The sequence below is a fragment of the Muscardinus avellanarius genome (assembly GCF_963383645.1).
Source record: "Muscardinus avellanarius genome assembly, chromosome: 16".
Classification (NCBI taxonomy): domain Eukaryota; kingdom Metazoa; phylum Chordata; class Mammalia; order Rodentia; family Gliridae; genus Muscardinus; species Muscardinus avellanarius.
This window is the reverse complement of record NC_137802.1, coordinates 20,871,869-20,884,352: the sequence shown is the minus strand read 5'-3', so window position 1 is coordinate 20,884,352 and position 12,484 is coordinate 20,871,869.

Here is a 12,484-nt window from a genome sequence, read left to right as displayed (position 1 = left end):
AAAACTATGGCTACACTTCTGCAGCCTGCCGGCAAAAGTATGGGTTCTGAAGAGAGGAGTGAGGATGAAAAGAATTCAATTCAATAAATTTTATTCAAAGAATACTTCATTCTATCATGGAAGGATCGCCAGTACACTCCCGGGTCAATATCTCTACTGACTGATCCCGGGTTTATCACTCTCATCCTATTTATACAGCTCCAGGTCAATCAACCCTCATGATGTCACCACCTGTGCACGTAACGGTCAAACCAATCAACCCTCGTGCCATCACCACCTGTGCGCGTAATGTCAAACCAATCAATTCTACCTGAGCTTCTCTCAGATGCTGAAATTTCCATGAACCCAAAACTTACTGGCTCTGGGCAAAGGACAGTCAGAAGTATTCTGAAAGGGGAAAACCTTAATGGCTCCTCACAGTCCCCCCTTTCTTATTATACTCAAAAGAAGACTGTGCCTGTCTTAGGTTGTTTCCTTAAGGTATCAAGGATTACCTATCTTTGGACAATACAGAGCTATAAGCTGTATATCCTGTCTTAGGTTTCCTCATCCCAAGGAAATCTTACCCGTCAACAAAGAGGGCATTGGCATCCTTGGGTAACCTGGGGCAGCCCGTGGAAAGGGAGGGAACCCATGGAACTGTAGCCCCAGCCTGCTGACCACACGTCCCTGTCGCCAGTAAACAACCCAGCTGCTGCCCAGGGTGTGTCCTCCTGTGTTAGCCACAGGGACCAGGCATCTGTGGTTCTGCGTAAAGGGCCTCATATCCACTTGGGGTTTTTTGTTTATTATTTTTTAAAATTTAATTTAATTTTATTTTCTGTTTTGGTGGTGCTGGGGGTGAACCCAGGGTCTTTTCTACCTCTGGGCTATACTCCCAGACCTATTTGACATTTTATTTGGAACCCGGAACTCACTAAGTTGCAGAAAGCCTCACTAAGAAGCTGAGGCTGGCTTCGAACCTGTGGTATCCTTTTGTCTCAGCCTCCCAAGCGCAGGGATTTCAAGCAGGCGTCACGCCACCCGGCTCCAGTTGGGGATTAAGCCTCCGCAGCTGTGCGTGGGTGAGCATGCAGGAGCCGTCGTGAGATCTCTGGTGAGAATGACGCAGTCCACGCAGGGCTTCCCTTCCCGGCTTCTGTATAGGACAGAGCAAAAGCCATGTGTGGTGCCCTCTGAAGACAGGGTAAGACAAAGAGGGAATTGGCATTCTTGGGTAACCTAGGGCAGCCCCGTGGAAAGGGAGGAAACCCGTGGAACTGTAGCCCCAGTCTGATGACCTTGCCTCCCCTCACAAACGCCCTGCTGAGGCAGCCCAAATTGCGCATGCGCGGACCGCAGTCTCCCTGAGAAGCTCGGTTCCTTAAAAGGAGGGTGCTCAGTTCTTTAAAATGCACAGTTCGAACTGGCAAGTGGAGCCAGGAGGGGTGGCGCACGCTTGTAAATCCTTCGCTTGGGAGGCTGAGACAGGAGGATCAATATAGGTTCGAAGCCAGCCTCAGCTACTTAGTAAGTCCAGGGTTCCAAACAAAATATCAAATAGGTCTGGGAGTAGAGCCCAGAGGTAGAAAAGACCCTGGGTTCAACCCCAGCACCACCAAAACAGAAAATAAAATAAAATAAATTCTAAAAAATAATAAACATAAAGCCCCAAGTGGATATTAGGCCTTTTACGCAGAACCACAGATGCCTGGCCCCTGAGGCTAATGCAGGAGGACACACCCTGGGCAGCAGGTGGGTTATTTACTGGTGACAGGGACCCGCACTGCACACCTGACCTATGGTCCGCAGGTCTCTGCTCTGAGCTCCAGCCTGCCCTCACCACTGGAAATCCCCTTTTGTACTCATCCCGTGGGCCTCCCTCCCTTTCCTGTGCCCAGTTTCGAGACCCTGCCCAACTTAGGAGGTCTGTGGTTTGCTCGGAAATTGGGCCTGGAGCCCCAAGTTCTCTCCAGGCTCCCTCCTTTTAAAGAACCGAGCTTCTCCCAGGGAGACCGAGGTCCACACATGCGCAGTTCAGGCTGCCTCAGTGGGGCATTTGCGAGGGGAGGCGCGGTTAGCAGGCTGGGGCTACAGTTTCACGGGTTCCCTCCCTTTCCACAGAGCTGCCCCAGGTTACCCAAGGATGCCAATGCCCTCTTTCTCTTGCCCTGTCTTCTGAGGGCACCACACACGGCCTTTGCTTTGCCCTATACAGAAGCCGGGAAGGGAAGCCCCACGTGGACTGCGTCATTCTCGCCAGAGATCTCATGGCTGCTCCTGCAGGCTGACCCATGAACCCCTGCAGAGGCTCAAACCCCAAGTGGAGCCAGCGTAGTGGTGCATGCTCTTAATCCCCGCACTTGGGAGGCTGAGAAAAGAGGATCACACAGATTCGAAGCCAGCCTCACCACTTAATGAGGCTTTCAGCAACTTAGTGAGTCCAGGGTTCCAAACAAAATATCAAATAGGTCTGGGAGTAGAGCCCAGAGGTAGAAAAGACCCTGGGTTCAACCCCAGCACCACCAAAACAGAAAATAAAATAAAATTAAATTAAAAAAACAAATATAAAGCCCCAAGTGGATATTAGGCCCTTTACGCAGAACCACAGATGCCTGGCCCCCAAGGCTAACACAAGAGGACACGCCCTGGGCACTAGCTGGGTTGCTTACTGGCAACAGGGACCCACGCTACACACCTGACTGATGGCCCACAGGTTTCTGCTCTGAGTTCCGGCCTGGCCTTACCGCTGGAAATCCCCAGCCGCCCCTCTATTTTGTACTCATCCCGTGGGCCTCCCTCCCTCTCCTGTGCCCAGTTCTGAGACCCTGCCCAACTTAGTAGGTCTGTGTTTTGCTAGGACATCAGGTGTGGAGCCCCAAAGCCTCTCCAGGCTCCCTCCTTTTAAAGAACCGAGCTTCTCAGGGAGACCGAGATCCATGCATGCGCAGTTTGGGCTGCCTCATTGCGGCGTTTGCGAGGGGAGGCATGGTCAGAAGGCTGTGGCTACAGTTCCACGTGTTCCCTCCCTTTCCACAGAGCTGCCCCAGGTTACCCAAGGATGCCAATTTCTTTTTCTCTTACCCTGTCTTTAGAGGGCACCACACTCGGCTTTTGCTGTACCCTATACAGAAGCCGGAAGGGAAGCCCCATGTAGACTGTGTCATTCTCACCAGAGATTTCATGGCGGCTCCTGCATGCTCAACCACGGACACTGCGGAGGCTTAAGCCCCAAGTGGAGCCTGGCGGGGTGGCGCACGATTGTAATCCCCGTGCTGGGGAGGCTGAGACATAGGATCACACAGGTTCGAAGGCAGCCTCCGCTGCTTGGTGAGGCTTTCAGCAACTTAGTGTGTCCAGGGTTCCAAGAAAATATCAAACAGGTCTGTCAGTATAGTGCAGAGAAAGAAAAGATCCTGGGTTCAACCCCAGCACCAGCAAAACAGAAAATTAAAAAAAATGAATTAAAGAAAACAATAAACATAAAGCCCCAAGTGGACATTAGACCCTTTCCGCAGAACAACAGATGCCTGGCCCCCGAGGTGAAAGTAGGAGGACATACCCTGGACAGCATCGGGGTTGCTTACTGGTGACAGGGACCCGCGCTGCATACCTGAGAGACAGCCCACTGGTCTCTGCTCTGAGCTCTGGCCTGCCTCCATGCTGGAAATCCCCTTTGGTCCTCATCCCGTGGGCCTCCCTCCCTCTCTTGTGCCAAGTACTGAGACCTTGCCCAACTTAGGAGGTCTGTGTTTCGCTGAGACATTGGGCGTGGAGCCCCCAGCCCTCTCCAGGCTCCCTCCTTTTAAAGAACCCAGTTTCTCTGGGATCTGCCGTCAGCGCATGCGCAGTTGCAGGTCAGGCTGCCTCCCTCAGGCATTTGCGAGGGTAGGTGTGGCCAGCAGGCTGGGGTGAGAGTTACACGGGTTTCCTCCCTTTCCACGGAGCTGCCCCTGGTTACCCAGGGATGCCAGTGCACTCTTTGTCCTGCCGTGTCTTCTGAGCGCACCACACATGGCCAATCTTCTACCCTATACAGAAGCCCGGACGGGAAGCGCCGTGGGGCTGTGTCATTCTCGTGAGAGGGCACGCGGCCACTCCTGCACGCTCCCGCATACGCAGCTGCGAAGGCTTAAACCCCAAGTGGAGCCTGGTGGGGTGGGGCACGCTTGTAATCCCCGTTCTGGGGAGGCTGAGACATAGGATAGCACAGGTTTGAAGCCAGCCTCGGCTACTTAGCGAGGCATTCAGCCACTTATTGCGTCCAGGCTTCCAAACAAAATCTCAAATAGGTCTGGCAGTATAGTCCGGAGGTAGAACAGACCCTGGGCTCAACTCCAGCACCAGCACAACTGAATCTAAAATAAAATGAAATTAAAGAGAATAATAAACATAAAGCCCCAAGTGGTTATGAGGCTCTTTATGCAGAACCAAAGACACCTGGCCCCTGAGGCCAAGGTAGGAGGACACGACCTGGGCCACATGTGGATTGCTTACGGGTGACAGGGACCCGCGCTGCACACCTGAGAGACAGTGTGCTGGTCTCTGCTCTGAGCCCTGGCCTGCCTCCACGCTGGAAATCCCCTTTGGTCCTCATCCCGTGGGCCTCCCTCCCTCTCATGTGCCCAGTTCTGAGACCCTTCCCAGCTTGGGAGGTCTGTGTTTCACTTGGACGTCGGGCGTGGAGCCCCCAGCCCTCTCCAGGCTCCCTCCTTTTAAAGAACCCAGTTTCTCTGGGAGTCCGCTGTCCGCGCATGCACAGTTGCAGGTCAGGCTGCCTCCCTCAGGCATTTGCAAGGGTAGGTGCGGCCAGCAGGCTGGGGCGAGAGGTACATGGGTTTTCTCCCTTTCCACGGAGCTGCCCCCTGTTACCCAGGGATGCCAGTGCATTCTTTGTCTTACTGTGTCTTCTGAGTGCACCACACATGGCCAATCTTCTGCCCTATACAGAATTGGGACGGGAAGCACCGCGGGGCAGTGTCATTCTCGCGAGAGGGCACGCGGCCACTCCCGCACGCTCTCGCATACCTAGCTGCAGAGGCTTAAACCCCAAGTGGAGCCTGGCGGGGTGGCGCACGCTTGTAATCCCTGTGCTGGGGAGGCTGAGACATAGAATCGCACAGGTTCGAAGCCAGCCTTGGCTACTTAGCGAGGCGTTCAGCCACTTAAGTGCGTCCAGGCTTCCAAACAAAACATCAAATAGGTCTGGCAGTATAGTCCGGAGGTAGAACAGACCCTGGGCTCAACTTCAGCACCAGCAAAACAGAAAGTACAATAAAATGAAATTAAAGAAAATAATAAACATAAAGCCCCAAGTGAATATTAGGCAGAACCACAGACGCCTGGCCCCTGAGGCAAAGGTAGGAGGACATGCCATGGGCCGCACCTGTGTTGCTTACGGGTGACAGGGACCCGTGCTGCACATCTGCCACACAGCCCGCTGGTCTCTGCTCTGAGCCCTGGCCTGCCTCCATGCTGGAAATCCCCTTTGGTCCTCATCCCGTGGGCCTCCCTCCCTCTCCTGTGCCTGGTTCCGAGACCCTGCCCATCTTGGGAAGTCTGTGTTTCACTGGGACTTCGGGCGTGGAGCCCCCTAGCCCTCTCTAGGCTCCCTCCTTTTAAAGAACCCAGTTTCTCTGGGAGTCCATGGACCGAGTATGTGCAGTTGCAGGTCGGGCTGTCTCCCTCGGGCAATTGCTAGGAGAGGTGCGGCCAGCAGGCTGGAGCGAGAGTTGCACGGGTTCCCTCTCTTTCCACGGAGCTGCCCCCGGTTACCCAGGGATGCCAGTACACTCTTTGTCTTGCCGTGTCTTCTGAGCGCACCACACACGGCCTCTGTTCTGTCCTATACAATATTGGGACGGGAAGCACCGAGGGGAATGTGTCATTCTCGCAAGAGGGCATGCAGCCGCTCCCGTACGCTCCCGCAGACCCAGCTACGGAGACTCAAATGCCAAGTGGAGTCTGGTGGGGTGGCGCACGCTTGTAATCCCCGTGCTGTGGAGGCTGAGACATAGGATCACACTGGTTCGAAGCCAGCCTCGGCTTCTGAGTGAGGCTTTCAGCCACTTAGTGCGTCCAGGGTTCCAAACAAATATCAAATAGGTCTGGCAGCATAGTCCGGAGGTAGAACAGACCCTGGGCTCAACCCCTGCACCAGCACAACTGAATCTAAAATGAAATAAAATTAAAGAAAATAATAAACATAAAGCCCCAAGTGGATATTAGGCCCTTTTGGCAGAACCACAGATGCCTGGCCCCTGAGGACAAGGTAGGAGAACACGCCCTGGGTTGCATCTGGGTTGCTTATGGGTGACAGGGACCCACGCTGCACACCTGACAGACAGTCCGCTGGTCTCTGCTCTGAGCCCTGGCCTGCCTCCACGCAATTCGGACTGCCTCCCCTCCCCAGGGCGTTTGCCAGGGGAGGCTGCGCTGGTAGCAGGCTTCGGAGAGAGTTGCACCGGTTCCCTCCCTTTCCACGGAGCTGCCCCAGGTTAGGCAGGGATGCCAGTGCCCTCTTTGCCTTGCCGTGTCTACTGAGTGCACCACACACGGCCTCTGTTCTGCCCTATGTGGAAGCTGGGACTTGGAGCGCCGGGGGGACGGTGTCAGTCTCGCGAGAGGACTCGCGGCCGCTCCCGCATGCCCAGGCATCCAAGCTGTGGTGGCTTAAACACCAAGTGGAGCCTGGCGGGGTGGCACACTCTGTTAACCCCCGTGCTGGGGAGGCTGAGACATAGGATCGCACAGGTTTGAAGCCAGCCTCGGTGACTTAGCGAAGCTTTCAGCCACTTAGTGCGTCCAGGGTTCCAAAGAAAATCTCAAATAGGTCTGGCAGTATAGTCCGGAAGTAGAACTGACCCTGGGCTCAACCCAGCACCAGAAAAACAGAAACTAAAATGAAATGAAATTAAAGAAAATAATAAACATAAAGCCCCAGGTGGATATTAGGCCCTTTACGCCTAACCACACACCCCCGCCCCCCTAGGGGAAGGTGGAAGATGCACCCGGGGCAGCATCTGGGTTGCTTACGGGTGACAGGACCCGTGCTGCACACCTGCCAGACAGACAGCCCGCTGGTCTCTGCTCTGAGCCGTGGCCTAGCTCCACGCAGGAAATCCCCTTTGGTCCTCATCTCGTGGGTCTCCCTCCCTCTCCTGTGCCCGGTTCTGAGAGCCTGCCCGGCTAGAGAGGTTTTTTTTTTTTTTTTTCACTGAAACATCGGGCATGGAGCCGCCCAGCCCTCTCCAGGCTCCCTCCTTTTAAAGAACCCAGTTTCTCTGGGAGTCTGCGGGGCCGCGAATGCGAAGTGGCAATCCGGACTGCCTCCCCTCCCCAGGGCGTTTGCCAGGGGAGGCTGCGCTGGTAGCAGGCTTCCGAGAGAGTTGCACGGGTCCCCTCTTTTTCCACGGAGCTGCCCCAGGTTACGCAGGGATGCCAGTGCCCTCTTTGCCTTGCCGTGTATACTGAGCACACCACACACGGCCTCTGTTCTGCCCTAGGTGGAAGCTGGGATGGTAAACCCCGCGGGGACTGTGTAAGTCTCGCGAGAGGGTACGCGGCCGCTCTTGGACGTCCAGGCATCCACAGCTGTGGAGGCTTAAACCCCAAGTGGAGCCTGGCGGGGTGGCGCACGCTGTTAACCCCCGTGCTGGGGAAGCTGAGACATAGGATCACACAGGTTCGAAGCCAGCCTCGGTGACTTAGCGAAGCTTCAGCCACTTAGTGCGTCCAGGGTTCCAAAGAAAATATTAAATACGTCTGGCAGTATACTCCGGAGGTAGAACTGACCCTGGGCTATACCCAGCACGAGCTAAACTAAAACTAAACTGGAATGAAATTAAAGAAAATAATAAACATGAAGCCCCAAGTGGATATTAGGCCCTTTACTCCGAACCACATACCCACGGCCCCCTAGGGGATGTGGAGGATGCGCCCGGGGCAGCATCTGAGTCGCTTACAGGAGACAGGATCCGTGCTGCACACCTGCCAGACAGACAGCCCGCTGGACTCTGCTCTGAGCCGTGGCCTAGCTCCACGCTGGAAATCCCCTTTGGTCCTCATCTCGTGGGTCTCCCTTCCTCTCCTGTGCCCAGTTCTGAGAGCCTGCCGGGCTTGAGAGGTTTCTTTTTTGCTGGAACGTCGGGCATGGAGCCCCCCAGCCCTCTCCAGGCTCCCTCCTTTTAAAGAACCCAGTTTCTCTGGGAGTCCGCGGGGCCGTGCATGCGCAGTGGCAATTCGGACTGCCTCCCCTCCCCAGGGCGTTTGCCAGGGGAGGCGGCGCTGGTAGCAGGCTTCGGAGAGAGTTGCACGGGTCCCCTTTCGTTCCACAAGCTGCCCCAGGTTACACAGGGATGCCAGTGCCCTCTTTGCCTTGCCGTGTCTACTGAGCGCACCACACACGGCCTCTGTTCTGCCCTATGTGGAAGCTGGGATGGGCAGCCAGGCGGGGACTTGTCAGTTTCGCAAGAGGGAACATGGCCGCTCCTGCACGCCCAGGCATCCACAGCTGTGGAGGCTTAAACCCCAAGTGGATCCTGGCGGGGTGGCGCACGCTGTTAACCCGCGTGCTGAGGAAGCTGAGACATAGGATCGCATAGGTTCGAAGCCAGCCTCGGTGACTTAGCGAAGCTTTCAGGCACTTAGTGCATCCAGGGTTCCAAAGAAAATCTCAAATAGGTCTGGCAGTATAGTCCGGAGGTAAAACTGACCCTGGGCTCAACCCAGCACCAGCAAAACAAAAATTAGAATGAAATGAAATTAAAGAAAATAATAAACATAAAGCCCCAAGTGGATATTAGGCCCTTTACCCAGAACCACAGACCCCTGGTCCCCTAGGCGAAGGTAGGAGGATGCGCCTGGGGCAGCATCTGGGTCGCTTATGGGTGACAGGACCCGTACTGCACCTACCAGACAGACAGCCCGCTGGTCTCTACTCTGAGCCCTGGCCTAGCTCCACACTGGAAATCCCCTTTGGTCCTCATCTCGTGGGTCTCCCTCCCTCTCCTCTGCCTGGTTCTGAGAGCCTGCCCGACTTGAGAGGTTTTTTTTTTTTTCGCTGGGACACCGGGCATGGAGCCCCTCAGCCCTCTCCAGGCTCCCTCCTTTTAAAGAACCCAGTTTCTCTGGGAGTCCGCGGGACTGAGCATGCGCAGTGGCAATTCGGACTGCCTCCCCACTCCATGGCGTTTGCCAGGGGAGGCGGCGCTGGGAGCAGGCATCGAAGACAGTTGCACGGGTCCCCTCTTTTTCCACGGAGATGCCCCAGGTTACGCAGGGATGCCAGTGCCCTCTTTGCCTTGACGTGTCTACTGAGTGCACCACACACGGCCTCTGTTCTGCCCTAGGTGGAAGCTGGTATGGGAAGCCCCGCGGGAATTGTGTCAGTCACCTGAGAGGGCACGCGGCCACTCCCGCACGCCCAGTCATCCACAGCTGTGGAGGCTTAAACCCCAAGTGAAGCCTGGCGGGGTGGCGCACGCTGTTATCCGCCGTGCTGGGGAAGCTGAGACATAGGATTGCACAGGTTCGAAGCCAGCCTCGGTGACTTAGCGAAGCTTTCAGCCACTTAGTGCGTCCAGGGTTCCAAAGAAAATCTCAAATAGGTCTGGCAGTATACTCCGGAGGTAGAACTGACCCTGGGCTCAACCCAGCACCAGCAAAACAGAAACTAAAATGAAATGAAATTAATGGAAATAATAAACATAAAGCCCCAAGTAGATATTAGGCCCTTTACCCAGAACCACAGACCCTCGGGCCCCTAGGTGAAGGTAAGAGGATGCGCCCGGGGCAGCATCTGGGTCACTTACTGGTGACAGGACCCATGCTGCAGACGTGCCAGACAGACAGCCCGCTGGTCTCTGCTCTGAGCCGGGGCCTAGCTCCACGCTGGAAATCCCCTTTGGTCCTCATCTCGTGGGTCTCCCTCCCTCTCCTGTGCCCGGTTCTGAGAGCCTGCCCGGTTTGAGAGGGGTTTTTTTTCGCTAGGACATCGGGCATAGAGCCCCCCAGCCCTCTCCAGGCTCCCTCCTTTTAAAGAACCCAGGTTCTCTGGGAGTTTGCGGGTCCGCGCATGCGCAGTGGCAATTCGGACTGCCTCCACTCCCCGGGTATTTACCAGGGGAGGCCGCGCTGGTAGCAACCTTTGGAGAGAGTTGCACGGGTCCCCTCCCTTTCCACGGAGCTGCCCCAGGTTACACCGGGATGCCAGTGCCCTCTTTGCCTTGCCGTCTCTACTGAGAGCACCACACACAGCCTCTGTTCTGCCCTAGGTGGAAGCTGTGATGTAAAGCCCCGCTGGGACTGTGTCAATCTCACGAGAGGGCATGCGCGGCCCCGAGGACTCCCAGAGAAACTGGGTTCTTTAAAAGGAGGGAGCCTGGAGAGGGCTGGGGGGCTCCATGCCTGATGTCCCAGTGGAAAAAAAAAAAACCTCTCAAGCCGGGCAGGCTCTCAGAACCAGGCAGAGGAGAGGGAGGGAGACCCACGAGATGAGGACCAAAGGGGATTTCCCGCGTGGAGCTAGGCCACGGCTCAGAGCAGAGACCAGCGGGCTGTCTGTCTGGCAGGTGTGCAGCACGGGTCCTGTCACCTGTAAGCGACCAAGATGCTGCCCCGGGCGCATCCTCCTACCTTCGCCTAAGGGACTGGGGGTCTGTGGTTCTGCGTAAAGGGCCTAATATCCACTTGGGGATTTTTGTTTTTCTATTTTCTTTCATTTCATTTTAGTTTCTGTTATGCTGGTGCTGGGCTGAGCCCAAGGTCAGTTCTACCTCTGGACTATACTGCCAGACCTATTTGAGATTTTCTTTGGAACCATGGACGAACTAAGTGGCTGAAAGCTTCGCTAAGTCACCGAGGCTGGCTTCGAACCTGTGCGATCCTATGTCTCAACTTCCCCAGCATGGGGGTTAACAGCGTGTGCCACCCCTCCAGGCTCTACTTGGAGTTTAAGCCTCCACAGCTGTGGATGCCTGGGCGTGCGGGAGTGGCCACGGGCCCTCTCACGAGACTGACACAGTCCCCGTGGGGCTTCCCATCCCAGCTTCCACATAGGGCAGAACAGAGGCCGTGTGGGGTGAGCTCAGTAGACACGGCAAGGCAAAGAGGGCACTGGCATCCCTGTGTAACCTGGGGCAGCTCCGTGGAAAGGGAGGGGACCCGTGCAACTCTCTCGGAAGCCTGCTACCAGCGCCGCCTCCTCTGGCAAACTCCCTGGGGAGGGGAGGCAGTCCAAATTGCCACTGCGCAATAGCGGCCCCGAGGACTCCCAGAGAAACTGGGTTCTTTAAAAGGAGGGAACCTGGAGAGGGCTGGGGGGCTCCATGCCCGACGTCCCAGCGAAAAAAAAACCTCTCAAGCCGGGCAGGCTCTCAGAACCGGGCAAAGGAGAGGAAGGGAGACCCACGAGATGAGGACCAAAGGGGATTTCCTGCGTGGAGCTAGGCCACGGCTCAGAGCAGAGTCCAGCGGGCTGTCTGTCTGGCAGGTGTGCAGCACGGATCCTGTCTCCTGTAAGCGACTCAGATGCTGCCCCGGGCGCATCCTCCACATCCCCTAGGGGGCCGTGGGTGTGTGGTTCAGAGTAAAGGGCCTAATATCCACTTGGGGCTTTATGTTTATTATTTTCTTTAATTTCATTTCATTTAGTTTTTGTTTTGCTTGTGCTGGGTTGAGCCCAGGGTCAGTTCTACCTCTGACCTATACTGCCAGACCTATTTGAGATTTTTTTTGGAACCCTGGACGCACTAAGTGGCTGAAGCTTCGCTAAGTCACCGAGGCTGGCTTCGAACCTGTGCAATCCTATGTCTCAGCTTCCCCAGCATCGGGGTTAACAGCGTGCGCCACCCCTCCAGGCTCCACTTGGAGTTTAAGCCTTCACAGCTGTGGATGCCTGGGCGTCGAGAGTGGCCTCGTGCCCTCTCGCGAGACTGACACAGTCTCCGCGGGGCTTCCCATCCCAGCTTCCACATAGGGCAGAACAGAGGCCGTGTGGGGTGAGCTCAGTAGACATGGCAAGGCAAAGAGGGCACTGGCATCCCTGTGTAACCTGGGGCAGCTTCGTGCAATGGAAGGGGACCCATGCAACTCTCTCGGAAGCCTGCTACCAGCGCCGCCTCCCCTGGCAAACACCCTGGGGAGGGGAGGCAGTCCGAATTGCCACTGCGCATGCGCGGTCCCGGGGACTCCCAGAGAAACTGGGTTCTTTAAAAGGAGGGAGCCTGGAGAGGGCTGGGGGGCTCCATGCTCGACGTCCCATTCAAAAAGTGCCAAGACATCCTGCTGCCTCGGCATCTATGTGTTGAGACCCCACTCCACATAGTTAATCGGCAAAAAAATAGCCCCGAGAAGGAGGTATCGTCTCTGGCCAAAGTACCCCCACTTTTAGATATCCTTCACTATTATTCCTTTTAACTTTCTACACGAATTGCTCTAGTGATGTGAAATCAGGACTATAAAAAGAAACTGAGTCCGTGGAAATAAACTCTCTAATAATTTGTCT